The sequence below is a fragment of the Triturus cristatus genome, chromosome 3_1 (assembly GCF_964204655.1).
Source record: "Triturus cristatus chromosome 3_1, aTriCri1.1, whole genome shotgun sequence".
Taxonomy (NCBI): domain Eukaryota; kingdom Metazoa; phylum Chordata; class Amphibia; order Caudata; family Salamandridae; genus Triturus; species Triturus cristatus.
The window spans coordinates 794683764-794705097 of record NC_140583.1 but is presented as its reverse complement, the minus strand read 5'-3'; positions in this window follow the sequence as shown (position 1 = coordinate 794705097).

Here is a 21334-nt window from a genome sequence, read left to right as displayed (position 1 = left end):
ACTCTTGTTCTCTACCTTGTCTGCTTGACTGCAGATCTCAGTCTCCTCTAATTTCGTCTTGATTTCTGACCCTTCTTTTGTGTCTTGCGTTAGCCAGGACTGCTTGATTTTAATAGCATTATATGTATAATACATTTACTTCTCAGGGCTTCAAGCGAAACCTCGTCATCCATTAGTCTATTAATGTATCATTCACTTTTTACATCTGCCAATTACAGCATACAGCATGTAGTAATGGGTCAGCCCGCTTGAGCTATTGGCTAACTTCACTGTGAGTGCCTTTTTTCTGCCCCTCCACAAGAATCGCATACACACACTAACTAGTTCCCTTCAGTGCTAGGGACTGCTATGGTGATGCATTTTGTGAGACCCAAGAAAATTACTTTCAGCCAATGTTTTTTTTAAGATTGACGATTGTCCAGCAGGTTCCCCGAAAATAATGGTTTGCAAAAACTATGACAAAACAAGTGTTGGTAAAGCCCGTCAATCAATGCCATGGTGATTGACTTTGTCAATGCTTGTTGATTGTGGATCATCTTGGCCTGGTGTTACTGTGTGTGACCTACCTGTGATAGATTTCAGAACGCATTCCATTGGATGTTGGTATCTTATCTACTGTAGATCAGGGCCGGCTCTAGGTCGGTGCGACCAGGGCCACTGCACCGAGTGCTGACTTCAGTGGGCACCATGTTTGCAAGTTTATTTTAATTTTAAACGCACCTGCTGCCGCATTCCTATCCTCCAGCAATTTCCGGGCAACAACAAAAATGTCAAGATAACTCTGGTGATTAATGTTCTTACTGGAGAGAGATTGGCGTTTTGTCTAGTTGAGGTTGTGACTGATTATAAAATAGCACAGAGGATTAATATGCCTACTGCAAAGAACGTATACCATGCAGATCCAAAAGTGCATATAATGTAATTATTTCAGTGGGTACTGATTTTCAAAAAAACATCCTTTTGTTACTTGCAGTTTATAAGTTACAATCCTAATATAGAACAGTGAATTATTAGCTGATATCAAAGAACTGCACGCACACTGCAGAGTATAGATTAGACCATAGAATAATGTTGCAAAAAGGGTTCGTTTGGGTACAAATATATTCTTATTATTAAAGAGATCCTTCAACAATGGTGTTCTGTTTTCAATTCGGAGTTTGTGCTTCTCTAGACCAAGCATTCTTAAACTATACTGTTTACCATAGAGCCATAGTCCTTTGGTTTATGTAACATTTGCTATATTCTGATTTACACACGTATCATTGATTGTCTCTGTGTAATGTGTGTGTGATGCAAAGTGCTCTGACACCCTACACTGGTATGAGTGGCACTATATAACTCCGTAGCGGCCCGTCCCCTGCCAACGTGGCGGGCCGGAGGAGAGAGATGGGGACAAAAAAAAAGAAGATTTTTTTTTTAACTTACCTTGAATGCCACTGCCCGCCGCACCATGCTCTTTCTTCTGTGCTCAGGTTCACAAAATGCACCTGCGGCTGATCCTGACGCTGCATGAAAGCAGCGTCAGGATTGGCCTGAGTGCTGGCAACTTGCACTCCCAGGCAGACTGGGATCCTGTGCCTGCTCTCTCCAGCCCCAGCTTCACTGCACATGAGGGTTTGGCCGACCTGAGACAACCGGCCAAACCCTCATGCGCAGAGAAGCGAGTGCACTCCCACTCCACAACCAGCAGTGTCATACCCCTGGACCCACCCCCAAGACTCGTCAGAGTCCTGGGGGCGGGTCCAGGAGATTAAAATAAAAGGACAATAAAACAGTTTTAAAACCCGTTTTATTATCGTTTTATTTGACAGTGGTGGTGGGAGGCGGTGCTTCTCTGTCTTATTGGAGGGGCCACTGCTGATATAACTAATTAAATGCATCTGAAAGTGAGTGGTTATGGAGACTTGAGGGGCACTTTTAAAAGGTGGTGGTGAGGGAATCCATGGTGGAGGTGGTCACTGCCTCCACCACAGATAGGGGGGCGCCAACAAGCATTGTCGCACCGGGCGCAACCAGTGCCAAAACCGGCCCTGCTGTAGATGCCCCGTTCCTGTCTTATTTAGCTCCTGCTGACCCTGCCTTCCGTGATGTTGATCATAATGGCCTTGTCAGCTCTGACAAGCTCCAGGCAGTAAGCGCAGCATCTTGCATTAATTACTACTCAAGACAATAGGGTTAAAATGCTTTTTCCTTCAACCGCCAATTGTTGGTGAACAAGGAGAAAACCTTTTGCAAGAAAGGCCTTTGTGCCTTTAAATTTCAAACATTAGGGAATGCATTTAATGGCTGTTCTCATCCAAGTAGGAGAGAAAGCTGAACATTTGTCAACATGGGAATTATGTTTGAGAGAGAGATACATAATGAAATCCTTACAGATGAGAATTAATGGGGAAATCAAAGGAAAAAGCTGGAGAACTCTGAAATGTTCTGCAGGAAATAAAGAAGCAATCATCTTGTGGGCCAGACATGGGTCTGAAGGACTTCCCAGAACCTGCCTCCTGCCCCCTATGGAGTAAATAGCAGCTAGCGTATGTTCATGGCCGTCTGTGTTGGTGGCGGGAAGCTTACTGGGGCTGTGGAAAAGCACATGCAGCTGCTTTGTTTACTTCCAAGGGCTCTTGGCCAGCGAGGCAAAGGGACGCTGGAGTTTGGAGTAGCACCAGGAGTATCGCAATCCATGTAATCCTTTTCTCTACTTCCACCACTATTACTGCTTGGAGCCCATTGGCTCTTCGGATTTGTCACCGCTTGTCTCACTGCTTCAGTCTTGTTTCTGCAAACTCTCCAGCTTAGCAACAACAGCCAGGGAAGGAGGCAGCAGGAACATTTTTGTCTATGGCCCCATTTACCCCATGTCCTCTAAAAGGTAATAACTGGAGTGGTCTCTGAGCAGGGGGTGTGTTGGGCTACTGGTGAGGGCTGGAGTTGTCTTTGTGTGATGTGGTGCCCTCCACTAGGCGAGCTCTGAGGTAGCATCCCCTTATCCTTAGCGTGTCTTTCCATATGTTTTTGGGGTTGCACCCCCTTAGTCATTAGGTATCTTCCCATGCCTTCTGGATTTGCAGCAGCTTGGTCATAGGGTGCCTGCCCACATGTTTGACAGCCGAAGTTGCCTCATTCATATCTCATTCATATTCAGTATAATGAAACAGAACACGTTTACGGTATTGTGTCTCAACAGAGTGAGTAGTTATCGTCAGCATCGCATTGATGAAGGCTGCCCTTAAAAATGAATTATTGTCAACTTCTTGACAATAACTGGAGTTTTTTTCTTCTATATTAGGTGCATAGCAAGTTAGAACAGTAGCAGCACTGCAAATTAATCAGATCACTGGCATGATAAGAGACAAACCCGCCCATCTTCTGTTCAGCAGCCTGCAAGGGGCTGCCAGAACATTTCCAGAAATAAATAAGCCTCAGGTTGGCAATGAGTAGAGACAGTTATAGCCAATCGGCTCAAAATTCAATTAGCTGTACTTGGAGAGAGATTCAAGAACTGTGAGTCATGAGACCGAAGCACTGTAGTTTTCCCTCACCAGGACACGCTCTTAGGAGAGAGCTGAGCTAGTCGGAGCAAGTTTGGGACGTATGTTTTTTCCCCTTAAAACCTCTCACCACATATTGATCTGTGACAGGTTTTCATGCATTTCACGTGGAAGACCCTGGGACAACTTTTATGTCACTCACATGATACAATTGGCTGATCTTTTTCAAAACAATGAAAGTACTTCTCCACGCCCACTAGGTAAAATGCCATAAAACATCTGTGACCAATCTCCTTGTCAGACAAGTGTTCCCATCCAATCATACTGGGCTTCATTTACTCCTGGCTCAGCTGAAACTTCTGTCCTGCCTTACGTGAGTGCTCCCTGATTTTACAATGTACCTAAACACACATTCTACAAATAATGAGGTGTTACCCCTTATGCAATGGTCAAAAACAAGCTCAGCTAATGAAACATCACTGCCCTTTGTAGCATTTCCATATAAGTGAACCAAAGGCATTGCAGGAGACTAGCCCACTTCCTCCACAATACGCCATTGAGTCACTATTGTTCACTTCAATGTATACAGTGCCTCGGATTCACTCCGAGACTTGTCACGCACAGTCATTATGTATAAGGGCTTGAAATTGCTAAATATCCTCTGACCACACCGTGCAATTAGGAAGCAAGTAGAAACCTACTACTATTTACTATTCCCACTGCAACCCGGGCAACAGTAGGCAAGCTGTTGGAATTTGAAAAGGTCAAATTTACTATTCTCACTCCTAAATAAAAAAAAAAAGTAAATATAGATAAAACAACATAAAATATATTTCAACTAATGTATTCAAATATATATGGCTCTATTTTGATGTCGGTGGGAAAGACTCCAATCTGCAGTAGGAGTCTTTCCTGTCGACTTCTTCAGTTTCAATTCGGACCGCCGTATTAAGAATACAGTGGTCAGAATGGAAACGGCTGGTCATTCCGACTGGCTTCCAATGGGCTTAAGGAGCCCATGGGCCAGTCAGAACCAGCACTTAATCCCTTAAAGGCGGTATTTCCGCTGTCGGGATTACAATGTCTGTTTCCCACAGCGACTTGAAAAGCCTTTCACCATGTGCGGTTGCATTGTAATTCCGGTGTCGGGACCGCCGACCGGAGGTCGGTCGGTCCCAGGACCACAATGGTGTCCGACATCGTAATGAGGCCCTAAATGTTTTTGACATAATATACAATTAAGGATAGAGAATTAAAATTATTAAAAATATTTACTAATTAGCAATATATATGTTTAAAACATTTCCCACCCTACTAGCCTAAAAACCCACCACCCACAAAAACAACTAAAAATAATACTAGAGAAAAATTTATATTATACAATAATACAAAAAAAAAGGTAAAAATCTATTAATATAATAAAATACAAAAACATTTAGGGGCTAATTACGGTGTCGGGCACCGTTGCGGACTGAGAACCGCCCGACCTTAGGTCAGCGGTTCCGACGGCAGTATTTGGATGTGGAAACATCCAATTTTCAATGCAGGCTTGTGCGGCATGCGGAAAAGACCCGCAGCAAAGCTTCCATTGAAAAATTGATGTTTTCAAACATCCCTGCAGGAGTGTGTAGGGGGGGCACCCGGCCACAATGCGGAAGGCCAGGAGGGAAGGGGGGCCTGCTGGGGTCCCCTAATGTCACCTTCCAACAGCCTTTCCATGTCGGAAAGGCAGAAATGGAATGGCTATCGGAATCCGACATATTAATCCCGACAGTAAAGCTGCTGTCATTAAAGGATTATAAGGTGTTTCCGATTTACCGATGGGCTCCTTGAACCCGTCAGAAAGCATCGGACGCTGCCTCCGACTGCAAGCATTGTAATGCGTTGGTTGGATCGCAACAAATGAGCCATTGATTGTGGTCCGACAGCCATCGTAATCTAGCCCTAAATGTAATTAATATACAAAAGATTTAAAACAATGAAGTACTTTACATAATCAATAAATAGTTACCAAATGCTGTAAATTATGCATCACATAATTACTAACTAAAATGATTTACAGAAGTATTAATCAAATTAACACATTAAAATGCATATAATGAATAAACTACTTATGTACAATTATAAAAAATAGTTTTAAAAACTTTCCCCCTACTAACCTAAAAACCCAACACCTACAAAAATAAATAAAATTATTTGTAAAAAAAAATATTATACAATAATTAGAAAATTGCTCTAAAATGTATTAGTATAATAAAATACAAAAACATTAAATGCAATTAATATAAAAATATCTAAAACAATGAAGCACTTTACATAACCAATTCCCAAATGTTGTAAATTATTTATTAAATAATTTGTAAATAAAATTATTTATAGTTATTAATCAAATTAACAAATTAAAATGTATAATATAAATAAACTACTTCTATACAATTATAAAATATATATTTAAAAACATTCCACCCTACTCCCCTGCACACCCAACAACCCACCAAAGAAATAAATACATGAACATTATTTATAATTTTTTTTATATAATACTAAGGCAAAAATACAATGAATTATACTAAAACTAATTACACATAATTAACATTAAATAATAATGTATTACACAAAAATAAAAACTTATTACACCAATTAAAAACAATATTCTATACAATTATATTTTAAAAGGGTTACTCTTACCTGTGATATTCTCTCCCATGATATTCTTGACCGCATTATATTTTGGACACAATATTTGTGCCCAATGATATTTTACAGCAATATTGTAGTTATGCACCATTGATATACATCCCTCAGTTATTCATTATGTAATTCCATGGTATTTAATTTCTGTATGTGGTACATAGATTTACATTAAAAAAATCAATATATTAGTCCAGGCAAATGGGGGCAGGGTTCTCCAGGGGGGGGGGTTGAGAGAGAAGGAGGACCGAAGGAGGAGGAGCACTGGGTGGGGAGCATGGGGATTAAAAAGAAAAAGAAATTCTCATTCGCCTTTTAGTTTGGTTTGCTCACGTTTGTTATGTTTGGTCTTGGATTGGTACTCTGGGAGACCCGGCACACTCAAGGGTCTGCTGTTTAAACCGCCATGAGCATCATTCAGTTTCTATCCTGGAAAGTTAATGGCCTCTGAATGAAAACCAGGAGGGCAAACATTTTGCAGTATCTTAAAGACTCCCCTGCGCAGATCATCTTGCAGGAAAAGCATCTCTTAAAAAAGGAAATGTCTGAAATTTTTAGAAAAGTAAAATGGGTGGAACATCTCGTTGGCTCCAATCAGAGTGCTAAGATTCGGGGTGTAGCTATTTTGGTCAAAAAGCAAGCAAATGCGTGTGTTTCAAATTCGATGATCGATCCAAGTAGCAGGTGGGTCATCGTCAAATTGTCCATTCAAGGCTTTTTTCTAACAGTGGTAGGCTATTACGGCCCCAACCAAGATGACCCCTCATCTTTGAAAACTATTGTTTCAAATCTGTTGGAATTTCCAGAACCAATTATCATGGCTGGTGACTTCAATATAGTTTTGAATCCTTTGCTAGATAAGTCTCCAAGCAGTAGAGCGAACGTACTGTCCAAGTCCCGGACATATCTTCAAGCGATGATGGCACAGACTGGACTGTGCAACGTTTGGGGACAAAGGTCAGGTTCCCAATTAGGAGTTTCTTTTTATAACTGCAAGTATGGCCACAAGTCAAGGATTGACTACATTCTGGTCAGCCATGACCTCAGGGGTAAAATCAAGGATATGGGCTATTTGACTCCCCATTTGTCAGACCATGCGGCTGTATGGATGGACTTCGTTTTGGCAGGGTAAGAACAATCAAGGGTGTGGACGTTTGATCGTTCATTACTTCTTGATGAACCCGAAGCTAAGTACTTTTCTCATGAAACAGAGTGCTTTCTCAACATGAACATTGGTTTGGCTGATATCTCAGTGATGTGTGATGCTTGGAAGGCCTATCTGAGAGGTATGGTCACAAGCAGGGTATGCTATAAAAACAGGCAATACTATAGGAACAGGCAATACAGGGAGGAGGTGGCGCATACAGCATCTGAGATGAAGGCAGTGGAGCTGATCTTGAACAGGGAGATTGTCCCTGCAAAGCGTCAAGAGCATCTGGTGAAATTAGGGACCCTGAAGGATCAGCTAGACACCATTATCCAGAGGAGGATAATAAAAAGATGGGAGGCCAGTAAGCTCGCCCATTTTGAATATAGAGAGGGGGCCAGCAAACCTTTGGCATGGAAAGCCAAGGCTGATAGGTCACGAAATGTGATAAAGCAAATTGACAGCGAGTATTCACCGATGAAGAGATTGGAGAAGCCTTCTTTGCTTTCTTTCAGGAGTTATATGAAGAAGACAACGTAGTGGAAAGAACCTGTACTAGGGAATGGTTATGCGGGAGTAAGCTTGTCTCCTTAATTCCTCCCAGCGAGGAGATCTGGAGCTAGATATATCTCAGCAGGAGGTCAGGAAGGCCATCTTTGCCTGCAAGGGTGGAAAGGCTGCAGGGCCAGATGTGCTTCCAGCGGAATTGTATAGATCTCTGGGGGAGGCAATAATCCCGACCATGACATCACTTTTCAATAAGATACTCTCTGAAGGTGCTAGACCTCCTGCTTCATGGGGAGAAGCCACTGTCTCATTGATCCTGAAAGCAGGAAAGAATCCGGCAAACCGTGGGTCTTATAGACCCGTCTCTCTCTTAAATACAGATTATAAAGTCTTTACAAGGATCCTGGCAGATTGTCTGGGAGCAGTGGCGGGTGGACTGTTGCATCCCGATCAGAAGGGTTTTGTGAGAGGCAGGAACCTATTCGATCTTACTTATGATTTTATCGGCGCTATCGACTTGGCTTCCACCTTCTCACTACCTCTTGCAGCATTGACACTAGACGCCACCAAGGCCTTTGATAGGGTCAATTGGATACATCTCTCGGCAGTAATGGAAAAGTGTAATTTTGGGGAGAAATTCTGTCGAGTTATTCAGCTTATATATCGTGATCCCTCAGCAAGAGTCCTAGTTAATGGCAAATTAACCAACCCTTTTAAGATCACCAGGGGAACCAGACAGGGCTGTCCCCTCTCCCCGCTCCTCTTCGACCTATACATTGAGCCCTTCGTTCAGCGTCTTAGAGATGAGTCGGGTATTGCACCCTTCAAGTTTGGAGCATGGGAGAGGAAGGTAGCCCTGTATGCGGACGGCGTTTTGATCCTCTCATCCGATTTGGAGACGTCCTTTCATCAGGTCATTAGGTTGGCACAAGATTTTGGACAGGTGTCTGGCTATGAGGTAAATGCAGGGAAAACAGATATCATGTTGTGGAACCTGCCGGAGTGCCGGCACCAGACCAAGAGTGACACTAGACGCCACCAAGCCAAGAGTGACATAATATATCTAGGGGTTAGATTGTCCAGAATATAGATAAGATCTCGGGGACTAACCTTGCTAACGTCTCTAAGGAATGCCAGAAACATATGAAATCTTGGGCCCATGTCCCATTGACCATTTTGGGTAGGATCAAGTTGATCAAAATGGTTATATTACTGAAGATTACTTTTCTTTTTAACACTATTCCTTTACATTTTGAAAAACAGGCGATTAACAAATATCAGCAAGCAATCAATTCATTTGTATGGGCTTACAGGGCCACGAGGATAGCCTGGAAAAAGCTAAGGCACAGGAGGGAGAAAGGGGGCCTTACACTCCCTGACCTTCAGTACTATGCCTGGGCTTTTCAGTTATCACACTCAAGAATGCTGTTGAAATCCCCAGATCACTCAGAGAGGGGGGTCATGTTCTCCCCTATGCTAAAAGGAGAGGGCCTGTCACTCGAGGGGTATATTTTCAAATATGGTGATCAAACGTTTTTCAAGGAGATCAGGCTGAAAGTTCTCCTGGGGATGGCTCGTACATGGGCTAGAATTAAGCAATGCACTGGCCTAAATAATTTTATAAGTTTGGCTCCTCTGTGGGACTCTCCAGGGGCTCCAGACTGTCTGAAAGACAAATTAGCTACACCACTTAGAACAGCAGGGTTTAAGGTGTGTAGCGATTTGGCTTCTGACGGTTCACTTTTATCATGGTCGTCACTTCATAATAGGCTAGAGGAGGGCATGTCTAGGTTCAAGTATCTACAGCTGCAGAGTTGGTCCCAGAATCTTAAGAAAACCTATAGATATAGGGAACAGTCTGGAGGAGCAACTAGTAGTGAGGCCGGTGGGGAGCAAAGAGGTCTCTTTCTTTTATTAATCCATAGAGGAAGCCATTGATGGAGATGATTTTAAATAAGCAGGAGAACTGTGGGGAGCTTCTATGCCAGACGAACACTAGGAAGACTTGTGGCAAACTTCCTTCAACACCTTGTTCAATAATGTAAAACCAGCCTGGCTTAGGAGGAATCACTACTTCACTACCCACATCTATCTCCTTCAAGACTCTCAAAATAGCGAATGGCCCCCCCAGTCAGCTGCAAGAAGTGTGACCTAGTAAATGCCTTAGATATACATATGTTTAAGGGCTGCCCAGCGATTACCGAATACTGAGGGGAAGTAGGGGCAGCATTAGCTGACATCTTGGGATCCCCAGTTCAAATTTCTCTCGCCTTGATCATCTTCGGCATAGCTAGTGAAGTTACAGGCCCTGCTAGGGGGTTCCTATTCTATGCAATCTTGCTGGATAGGAGAGAAATCTGCAGGAGATGGGTAGAGGTTACACGCCCACTCATTCAGAATGGCTATCTTCTCTATTTAAGATCTCCAAGACTGATATGGGTAGATTGCAGAATAGTAAAAAGAAAGCACTATGGGATTGCTTATTGAATTGGTCTCAGCACTAGGTTTTTGGGCGAGTTTAATTTAAGGGTTTGAGTTGTTATGTTCGCACGTTGGCAAATAATTTTTGGATCCTATGATTAGGCCTCTCTGGAAACTCTCTGACTGTGTTGGCCCCTTTTTTCCAGTTCCTACACCCAGTGGGCCAACTTCAACAGTCTTCGGCTAAAATTCACTAGAAGAGAGTGAGACTACCCCTTTTCAAAAAGCGACCAGCGACATTCCGTGGGATTGTTCTACACCGGTAGGTGGGCATTGTCCCCGGGTTCCATTTCGATTGCCTACATCTTCTTGAAACCGAGCAACGGTAATGACATTCTACTTTCTGTCGACTGGGGTCTGAGGCAAATGAGGATTTAAAAAAAAAACATTTTTTTATTACTTAATCATTTTTGTTAGTATATATGTCTATATCTAAGTGGTATGTTTATAGCCCATACCTAGCTGACATGGCTGCCGACCCTGTACAGGGTCAAAGGCAGGAAATCAGTCAGTGAGTGATGGGAGTAGTGTTCATTAAAGAGGAGTGTCTTCAACTCTTTCCTAAATTGAAGCAGTGGTGTACGATCCTTATATATACAGGGATGTTGTTCCAGATCCTGAGAGCATAGATGGAAAAGACCTGCTGTCTGTTTTTCTTTTTTACACTGCTTAGTCTCCAGTCTAACGATGGACTGGTGGGTGTGCTGAGAGCCACAAAGATGATGAGTTTGTCTGCAAGATAAGCATGGGTGCTAGTCATGATAGCTTTGTAAATTATGCAAATGGTTTTGTAAGATGGTACAGGCAGGCAGAGGGAGCCAATGGAGTTCCATAAATTTGGGGGTGATATAATCATATTTCTTTCGGCCGTGGATGAGATGTGCTGTGTGGTGTAGGATGCCCTTTATGGGGGTGTCAGTGTGGAGTCTGAGACGCCATGGGTCAGGGTGTTACCTTCACTCAGATACAAAAGTAGGAGGGCTTAAACAGCATTTCTAAAGTTGCTTTCTGGAAGAAGAGAAAATTGGTAGCTGGCTATCTGTGTTTTCTGCCATAAGGTCCTATTATGATGTCGGTCAGAGTTGCCTCCAACTGACACCGTTTCTGTGTGAGAACCAACCGACCATAGGTTGGCGGTTCCGCACAGCCTATTATGATGCAACCGCACATGGTACGGTCACAAACTCCCATTTCTCAATGGGAGCTTGTGTGATGAAACAGCCCACAGCACAAGCTCCCATTGAGAAATGGGAGTTTGTGGAAATCCCTAGGTACTGGACTAAAAAACTGGACTAGTTACATACTGTAGGTCCTTCGACTTTATCAAATGTGACAAAAAAACTATTTTAAAAAGTAAAACAAAATATGGACTTTTATGGCCTGCTGAATGTTTGGAGAGGATCAAAACCAAACCACTAATCCAGGGGTCTGCTATACCAACCACCTATCTGGGGGTAATTTATGACCACCTATGTCATGGAGAGTACCACAAAATGAAGAAAGTACAGAGTAAAGAGACCCTTGAAAATAATCGGATTCCCATCACTCACCAAAGTGATCAGTAGCATCATCTGGGTATTCATTCTACCATCCACTATGCCTCTTCATCATAGAGGGATTCTTAGTGGATTGAATCTTGAAAGGGTCACGTAGGAGCAACAAAGAAACCAGAGGAATTGGGCTCTCAAGGACACATGGAAGTGATCACAAGTAGTATGAGGGAGTTATGGGTGCAGTGCAATAGTGTGACAGTGAAAATTAAGAAAGGATTTATAAGAGAGAAAAACTTTTATTGGGGTATCTATTTTAATCCTTATTAAAAACAGTGCAAAAAGCAGTTTCAAACATAACTGCTTATGGGTAAGGTTTACATGTTTCAGCCTTCTGGACTGGTAGTCCACGGCTTTCTTCAGGACCTGTCTGTAAATGTCGTTGCTACTGCATTAAAAAATGGTGTGTCAAGAACAGTGAAAATACAAATGAAAATAATGAAAATAAGGGTTGGAATTAATACAACCTCATGTGCCAAGTACAAATCCTCCGTATCGACGGAATGCAGACGGCACCCGTCTTGTACGAGGACTGGACCTCACCTCGCCTGGTAACAACTCAGGTCATAAAGGCCCCGCTCTATCCGTCGTTGCCTCTAGCTCGACCCGAGCTGGATGTGGACCGGGCTCAGGTCGAGCTAGAGGCAACGGCGGATAGAGAGGGGCCTTTATTTCTCTTGTAAATCCTTTCTTAATTTTCACTGTCAAACTATTGCACTTGCACTCATCACTCCCTCATACTACTTGTGATCACTTCTGTGGATCCTTGAGAGCCCGATTTCTCTTGTTTCTTTGTTCCTCCTACATGACCCTTTCAAGAATCCCTCTATGATCAAGAGGCATAGTGGATGGTAGGATGGATACCCAGATGATGATACTGATCACTTTTCTCTGTAATTTCTTCTTTTGTGGCACTCTTCATGACATAGGTGGTTATGAATTCCCCCCAGATAGGTGGTTGGTATAGCAGACCCCAGATTAGTTGTTTGATTTGATAGTATTGATTGGGGATTGAATCCGTGGCAGGTCTATAAAATCACTTGGACCCTCCACCACACTTTGTTATCATTGTTTGGAGAGGATGCCATTCCTTGTGGCATTTAACATGTTTTAATCTCGGATAGTGAACTGTTGTGGAAATCTGCATCACAATTCCCACTTGTAATCTAGACAGCGTTTTGCCTTATTCTAGTAAAACAATGGTTCTTTCAGACAGGTGGCGACAGTGTGTGAGGTATTAAAATCTTCAAATTGCGGCCTGAGGCGTCAAGATGGCAGACACACTCTAAGAGTGCTCCGGGCCCCCTCCGTCATCCGCCCTGAATCCGCCCGTTACCAGCTGCTGCTTACCTCCTCTGACTACCCGCTGGGCTTCCCTTCACCATCGGCTCTCTTCCAATCCCTCTTGTGGGTGGATCGGCGTCCCTGCCGTTGAGGGCCGCCGCCTTCTCCCGCCGGCCATGGGTCCTCAAAATGGCGGCCCCGGCGGCCCTTAATCCCTAGGATTGGCGCCTTCTTGGGGGTTCGGCTCCGCTGGTGGTTGTGCTTGCCTGCTCTCGTCTACACGTCCGCACTACGGACACTTCCTGGTGTGAGGACTCTCCGGTGGACACCCCGGTGTTGGGTGTGGTGTGTGGCAGCCGCCGGGAGCGGCCCGGCTTCCGGGCGACCGAGGCCCGGCCTGCTGCTCCTGTGGGCCCAAATCCGAACTCCACCGGAGCGGGCCTGCGGCCGTTTGCGGACCGCCGAGCCTCGACTGCCACTGTCGGGCAGAGGCGCAGGGAGCGGTGCTCTCCTCAGACTGCCTCCGGTGCTTTCCCTCCGGCCTAGCGCTGGTTGCGCTGTCTGGCGGGCCGGTGGGGTGAGGCCTTCCCTGGCTGCCGTCTGCGGCCCAGGCGCCAACCATCACTGCATCTCGCGGGGGGTGCAGCCCTTGAGCCCCCCTGAGGCCTGCCGGGGCTGAGAACATCCTCCTTCCAGTCTGCTTCGATCTCCGCCTGCCGCGCCGTATCAACGAAGGCGCCCGAGCCTCGTGGGTGACTGCAGGCCTTGGACCGCCGGTGAGTGGGGCCGGGGATCGGCCACAGTGGCGGGTGGCGTGGGGACATTGGCATTCCCGCACCCCCGTGCCGCATTTCTTCTCTGGGGGTCCTCTGTGTTAGTTGACCGGTGGGGTGCACTGGTTCTGCCTGGCTTCTTCTACCCCGGCTGTCTCGCCCTATCTCACCTGCTGCATCAGACCAGCATTGGGGCAGCGACCTCCTCTTTGTTGCGGGGCCTCTGGGGGCGCCGTGTCCTTGGTGGTGGCCTCGGGCCTTGCCCTGTCGGGGGTGCCGGGGATCGGCCACTGTGTGGGGTGGCAGGCGGAGTGGTGGCATCGCCACCCCAGCCCCCCTCCTGTGCCACACTTCACCTCTGGGGGTGCCTCCTATGCCCGGCCCGTGGGGTGCACTGCACCTGCCTGGCCTCTCCCGGCTCACTTCATCCCCCCTGATCGCTCTGGACCAGCACGAGGGCGACGGTCTCCTCTTGCCGCTGGACCGGCCAGCCCTCGGGTGTCTGGACTCCCTGGTGGCCTTGGGCGCTCGACTGCCGGTGCGTGGGGCTGGGGTTCGGCCACCGTGTCGGACGGCGTGGTGGTAGCGACACCGCCGCCCCCCCTCCTTCTTGCTGTCCCCTCCACCTCCTGGCACCACGGTTTCTTTTGGAGGTGCCTCTCTGCGTTTGCTGGGTTGTGGGGTGTGTTGGCCCTCTTGGCCTCTCTGGCTCCGGCAGCCTACGTCCTGAGTCGGAGTCCTCCCTGCCCTCTGGCATCTCCCCACTCTCCCGGCTGTCCCGGATTGCGGCCCTGGACGAGGGGCTGGTCTGGGCCTTACCCGGGGGTGCCCGGACCAGAGTATCGATAGTCTGGGTGCTAGTCTCCTCTTGCCGCTGGACCCCTGGCCTCATCTCCTGGTCCGCACCAAAGACTTTCTCCACCGGTGAAGATGGGTAGAGTCCGCACCATGCTGGCGGCCGCTCCGCCAACCCAGACCATGAAGGACCACTACACCACCAGCGAACGGGACCCTGGAGGGGGGGCATCTGCGTCCCCCACTCTCGCTGGAGGAAACCTGTCCATCATCCTGCAGGCCATTGGAGCCTCCCAGGCCTCAGTTGAAAGCAAGATTGGTGAGGTGCGGGTTGGCGTGACCCTCATTCGTCAGGACCTCCACAACGCCACGGCCCAGATTACGGAGGCGGAGTCGCGCATTTCCACAGCGGAGGACGACATAAGCCAACTCAAGACCCAGGTGGCTCAGCTTCAGAACCGGACTTCCGAACTCCATCGCCGGGTTGAAGACGCCGAAAATAGGTCACGGAGGAACAGCCTGCGCCTTGTCGGATTACCTGAGGGGGCCGAACAGGGCCGAGCGGACACATTCATGGAGTCCTGGGTGCGATCCTGGATGCCCAAGGTTTGCGGTCGAGCGTGCCCACTGCTCCCTGGCTCCCTGACCTCTACCCGGGGCCTCGCCGCGGCCCATCATCATGAGGATCTTCAATTTTCGAGACAGAGACGCTATCCTCAAGGCGGTAAGGTTGCAGGATCCACTGACTTTTCAAAACAACAAAATGATGGTGTTCCCCGACTCTACCAGGGAGGTGCAGGCCCAACGGCGCACCAACGATGATGTTAAACAGAAACTTGGTGGCCTGGGTCTCCGGTATGGCCTCCTCTTCCCGGCCCGCCTCTGGGTCATCTTCCAGGACAAGACCCTTTTCTTCGATACCCCCCAAGAGGCCTGGACCTGGCTCACGGAGAAGCGCCCTCTTCGTGGTCAACCTGCCTCCCCTCCAGGCCGCAGCAGCCCTCGGCACTCCCAACCACCCTCTCCTAAACCTCAGAGACGCCACACTCGCTCCCGCAGGAAGAACGATCGGCGAGGAGGGGCCTTGCTATCCCCGGTGGCGAGGTCTCAGAAGCCCCCTCTACCTCCTCAGGGCCCGGGACCTCTTAGCCTGCCCGGATCCTTGGTGGACTTGGGCCAAATCCAGGACCCGTCCGCAACGCTGCGGCCCTCCGTGTCCGATCGGACCTTTCCCGGAGCCCCGTGCTTCACTGATCCGCAGAGGATGATGCTGACTGACTCCTGAGGCCCAACAGAGTGGGGTCCACGTCTGTTCTTTATTGTTAATTGCAACTGTTAACCTTGATGCATCCATATGTATGGGGGGGTCCACCTCCGCCAAGACTCTGCTTGACTCGCTGGTTTGTTGGGTACCCTGAGTAATTTGTGTTCGCTTCTTGGGGCCCTCTTTGCCATGCTCACGTCCTGCTAAGCATTTTAGCTTAACACCTTGACTTTTCATACTGTTGTTTTAGGTGTTTTCTATACAGGGCGACAGATGCTTCATGTTTGAAACTGTAGGGTGGACGGAGTTGGGGGGCGAGGGAGGGTGGGTAGACCGTTGTCTCCCGATGGTTTATTGTTATCGGCCACTTACGAGCCGCTGCTTCTTGTTTTCCTTGGTAGCCTTTTCTGCACACACGCCACCGACATTGACAGGAGCCTTACCAGACCACACGGACTTCACTCTCAGGCCCTGCTTGGAGTAGGGACGAGGGAGCGAGGGGGTGTGGGTGGGGGGACACCATGTTGTCTCCTGCATGGTTATTGTTTTCGGCCGCCTACGGGCCGCTATCTCTTGTTCTTCTTTAAACCTCCCGAGCACCCGGGATTCCGGCGAGGGCATGGGCCTTTCCATGCCATATGGATTTCCTCCCCACATTCCAGCCAGAGATCGCTATCTCCCTTAGAGCCCGGATGCCCCCCACGCGGCCCCTTAGATGCACTGCCCGTCCCAATGTTGTCCGTCATGGGTAGACCCCTCCACATCCTGTCCTGGAACGTCAATGGCCTACTAGACCGCATTAAGCGCACTGCTGTCCTCCGCAGCACCCAACGCCAAGCCCCTGACATCCTCTTCCTGCAAGAGACGCACCTGATGGGCACCCACTGTCCCTTCCTCGCCCGCTATGGGTTCGACAGGGTCTGGCATTCCGGCTTCTCACGGGACTCACGGGGGTGGCCGTACTAATTCGTAAAGGCCTTCCCTTTTCCTTGACATGGGCTGAGACGGACACACAAGGCCGCTACGTGGCCCTGACCGGCAAGATCGAGGGGCACCTTATTAATCTCCTGAGTGTATATGTTCCTCCTGCCACACTGCCCTCTACTGTTCAACACCTCACAAGCGTTTTCTCCTCCTTCCCGCCGGGGCTGGCGGTCATCGGGGCGATTTTAACACTGTTATGTATCCACCGTGCGACACGTCCGGCGCTCCCTCTGCGTCCCGTCTAACTTCCGCTAAGCGAGTCTCTGATTGGTCCTCTGCTCTGGGTCTCTGCGATGCTTGCAGGATGTGGAATCCCCGCCGGGACCAATACACCCACACCACTGCGGCCCACCACACCCACTCCCGTATCGATCTGTTCCTGGTGCCGGCCACCGACTGCCAATTGGTGTCGGGGCTGATATTCTACCCCGGGGCATCTCGGATCACTCCCCTGTCTCCCTCCGACTCGGGACTCATCCCGACAGCGTCCGTACGACCTGGCGTATGAACGCTTGGTTCCTGCAAGACGAGGACTTTGTTGCCTCCCTGAGCTGTGGCAATACTTCCTGATCAACACGGGATCGGTCGCCTCGCCGGCTACGTTGTGGGAGGCTGGCAAGGCTACTATGCGGGGAGTGGCTAGAGGTTTGGTTCATGCACGGCGCGCTGCTCAGGCCCCCCGCCTTGAAAAGCTGGAGGCCCGCGCTGAACTGTTGGAGGCGGCCCAAGCCACTGCTGCTAGTCCTGACTCCACCCGGCAACTTGCTTTACTCCGCAAGGAAATTTGTCATGTTTCCTTGGACTCTGCTAAAATGCTTTGGCATTCCTCCATGGCATGCGTGTATGGCTGGGGTGATAAAAACGGCAAATTGCTCCATAACTTAATCTCGTACCCCAAGGCGGACCGCGTCATCCCGAAGGTTTGCGATGCAGTTGGCTGTCACCATTCCACCTCGCGGGCCATTGCTCAAGCCTTTGCAGGGTACTATGCCAATCTGTACGCCACCAGGCCTCCCGCGGATTCTTTGGCTGCGGTGCTGTCGGAGACTGGGACCCAACTACCCCGCCTCCCCCGCAACGTTTCCGAGACCCTGGATCTCCCCCTTTCCCCCGGAAGAGATACAAGGGGCCAGGACGCCTGGGCCGAATGGCTACCCGCAAGAATACTATGCAACCTACCGCAAACTACTGGTCCGCACCTGGTGGCGCTGTTCCAACACGTGGTGGACACGGGTCTTTTTCTCCCGAAACGGACGTGGCCACCATTGTGGTCCTCCCTTGCCTGTGCGGACTACCGCCCCATTTCCCTCATCAACACCGAGATGGAAATCTTTGCTACTGTACTGGCCCAGCGGAGCCACCCCCACTTAAACATCTTAGTCCACCCGGACCAGAGTGGTTTTATGCCCGCCCGAGGCGCTCGGCACTGCATTCGTCGCCTCCATCTCGCCCTTTCGCACCGCCACCGCCTCCCCCCGTACCTGGCCTTGCTTCTCATCGATTTTGAGAAAGCGTTTGACACGGTTGCTTGGGGTTACTTGGAGGACGTGATGGAACTGATGGGGTTCGGCCTTCCATTCCGGCGCCTCTTCCGTGTCCTTTACTCCAGTCCTTCGGCGAGGGTCTTAATCAACGGGGTGCTCTCAGAGAAATTTCCCATCCAGAGGGACGCTCGCCTGGGATGCCCACTCTCGCCACTCTTGTTCGCGCTGGCAATGGAGCCCTTGGCCTCTCTTATACGCCAAGACTCCGGCATCCGTGGGTGGGCTTGGGACCCTTTTCGGGTTTTCAAGATTGCCCTTTACGCCAACAACGTTCTCCTTTTTCTGACGGACCCTGAGAGCTCCGGCCCGCGATGTCTGGCGGTCCTCTCTGCCTTTGAACGGGTCTCGGGCCTGCGGCTCAATCCGGCGAAGTCCACCCTGGTGCCTCTCCACCCATCACGGACTGCTTCAACTGGCAGACGAACATTCCTCTGCGCAGGCTGTCCTTCAAATATCTGGGTGTGTGGTCCGCACTACTCCCGGAACTCGAATGGGCCTTGAATATTACGCCCCTTGTCAACAAGACAAAAGCAGACCTTCGGAAGTGGCAGTTCCTCCCTCTCAACCCCATGGGCAGGAGTGCCCTCTTTAAAATGATGGTTCTCCCCCCGTTTCTTGTATATTTTACAAAACTTCTCCCTTAATCTTCCGGGGAGCTGGTTCTGTGAAATTGATGGTATCCTCACCCGGTTTCTCTGGGGAGGCGGGAAACCGCGAATGTCCTTGGTGCATTGCCGTATACCTGCCTACGACGGGGGCATGCGAGTTACCAACCTCCACCTTTACTATCTAGCCACGAGACTCCTCGTGGTTCATGATTGGTTCGCAGGCGGCTGGCCTGACCCGGCGTACCAGGTGGAACTTCGCTCGATGGACTTCCCACAACTCCAGGCTTATATATATGGAGCCCCCATACCCCAGGATCTCCCCCCAGTCACCAGGACAGTTCTCTTGGCTTGGAGCACGGCATTGCGCCACACGAAGTTGGACCGGAAACTCACTAGACAGATGCCTCTGTTGTGTGGTGCACGGCTGCGTGAGGCCTCGTCCCTTTCAGACTTTCATTGATGGGACAGCATCGGGATCTCGCTTCTTGGGGATATCTGGGTGGGAGACCACATCAGAACCTTCGCGGACTTGCAGCAGCGCTACTCGCACCACCCCTCTCAATTCTACAAATACTTACAACTTAGACATGCGCTCCGCGTACACATTCCATCTCCCACCTCCTTCCCAGAATTCAGTCCTCTAGAAGCCCAGGTGATGATGGGGAATTTGGGTAGAGGGGGGGTGTCTCGGATCTACCGCTCCTTGGTGAATAATGGCCCCGCATCTCTAGACTCGCTGTGTGCCCGCTGGGAGGGGTGGCTGGGCCCCTTGGAGGATGCATATTGGAGGGATGCCCTCATGGCCCCCAAAACACTGACGACCTCCTCCGAGCTGAGGTTAGTTCAACCTTATTACTTACACGTGGCGTACCTCAAACCTGCGCGTCTTTACAGCGCCCGATTGCGGTCCTCCCCGAATTGCGCACGATGTGATCACGCTCCTGCAGACTTCTACCACATGGTTTGGCGGTGTCCGGCCCTGGCGGCCTTCTGGACGGGGGTGGAGCTGGAACTTACACTGGCTCTGGGATGGAGAGTCCCACAGGACCCGGTGCACTTGCTCCTGGAGGTGTTCGATGGCCTAGATGGTTCCCAAGCAGATAAGCGCTTCCTCGGAACGGCAGTGGCGGTGGCAAAGCGAGACATTACGATACTCTGGTCTCAGGCCAAGCCTCCTAGCGTAAGGAAATGGAAACGGGGGGTTGACTGGTGTGGGACTCAAGAGGAATCCCTCTTTGAAGCCCGTGGTTGTCCTGAACTTTTCAAGAAGGTGTGGGGCAAATGGTTCAATCAATTCTCCTAAAGGGGTCGCGGGTGTGTAGGCTCATTGTCATCTACGGGCATTATTATACCCTGCAGTATGCCTTATGCAGCTCTGTCTCCATTCGTGTGGCTGTAAACAATCGTCATAATGTGTTTGACTTTGCTACCAATGTATTGGTGTGATTTAAATCCAATAAACTTGATTATCAAAAACAAATCTTCAAATTGCAAGTTTCTATTGCCATTTTCAGCTGCATACTGGAGAACGTAGTCATAACATTACTAGACAGTGTCTTGGGGGGGGGAGGGGGTTCTTTTTTTTTACAACACACTTTATTGATTTTGCTTTTAAACCATCACAGCCATTAATACATTTCACATTACTTTTGTAAGAATGCATATTAATATGCATTTGTTGCTGTCAGTACTTGACAGTTGATGTTATACACTCGGCTTGCATATCTAAAGCCTTCCATTCACTATTCTAAATTTGGTTTCAGACAAACATTTGGTATTGAAATACATTACACATGAGTTATGTTAACAACTCAACCCTCCACCCCCTTTTCCCCTGGCTCTGTTCGGCTTACGCACTATTATGCTATTTTGTCCCGTTCATCTTTATGCTACCTGTGTAGTGTTATTGTATTGACTCTATGGCCGCGCCTCCGGTCTGTACTTGTGCTCAGTTCGGCTGCATGGTGATATATCTATGTACACCTTCTATCCAATGCCTGTGGGCAAGGTATCAATATCTAGAGCTTTGATGGCCTCTAACATTAGATCCCACTCCATAGAGATCTGATTTTTCTGCATGCCACGGGCCTCTCTACCCGCCTAATGACCGCGCTTTCTGCTCCGCCCCACCGCACCATTTCACTGTGCCAATTGTGCACTGTTGGGGGTTTCTTTGATTTCCATCTCATTGTTATGGAGCGCTTTGCGAGCAGTAAAGCTA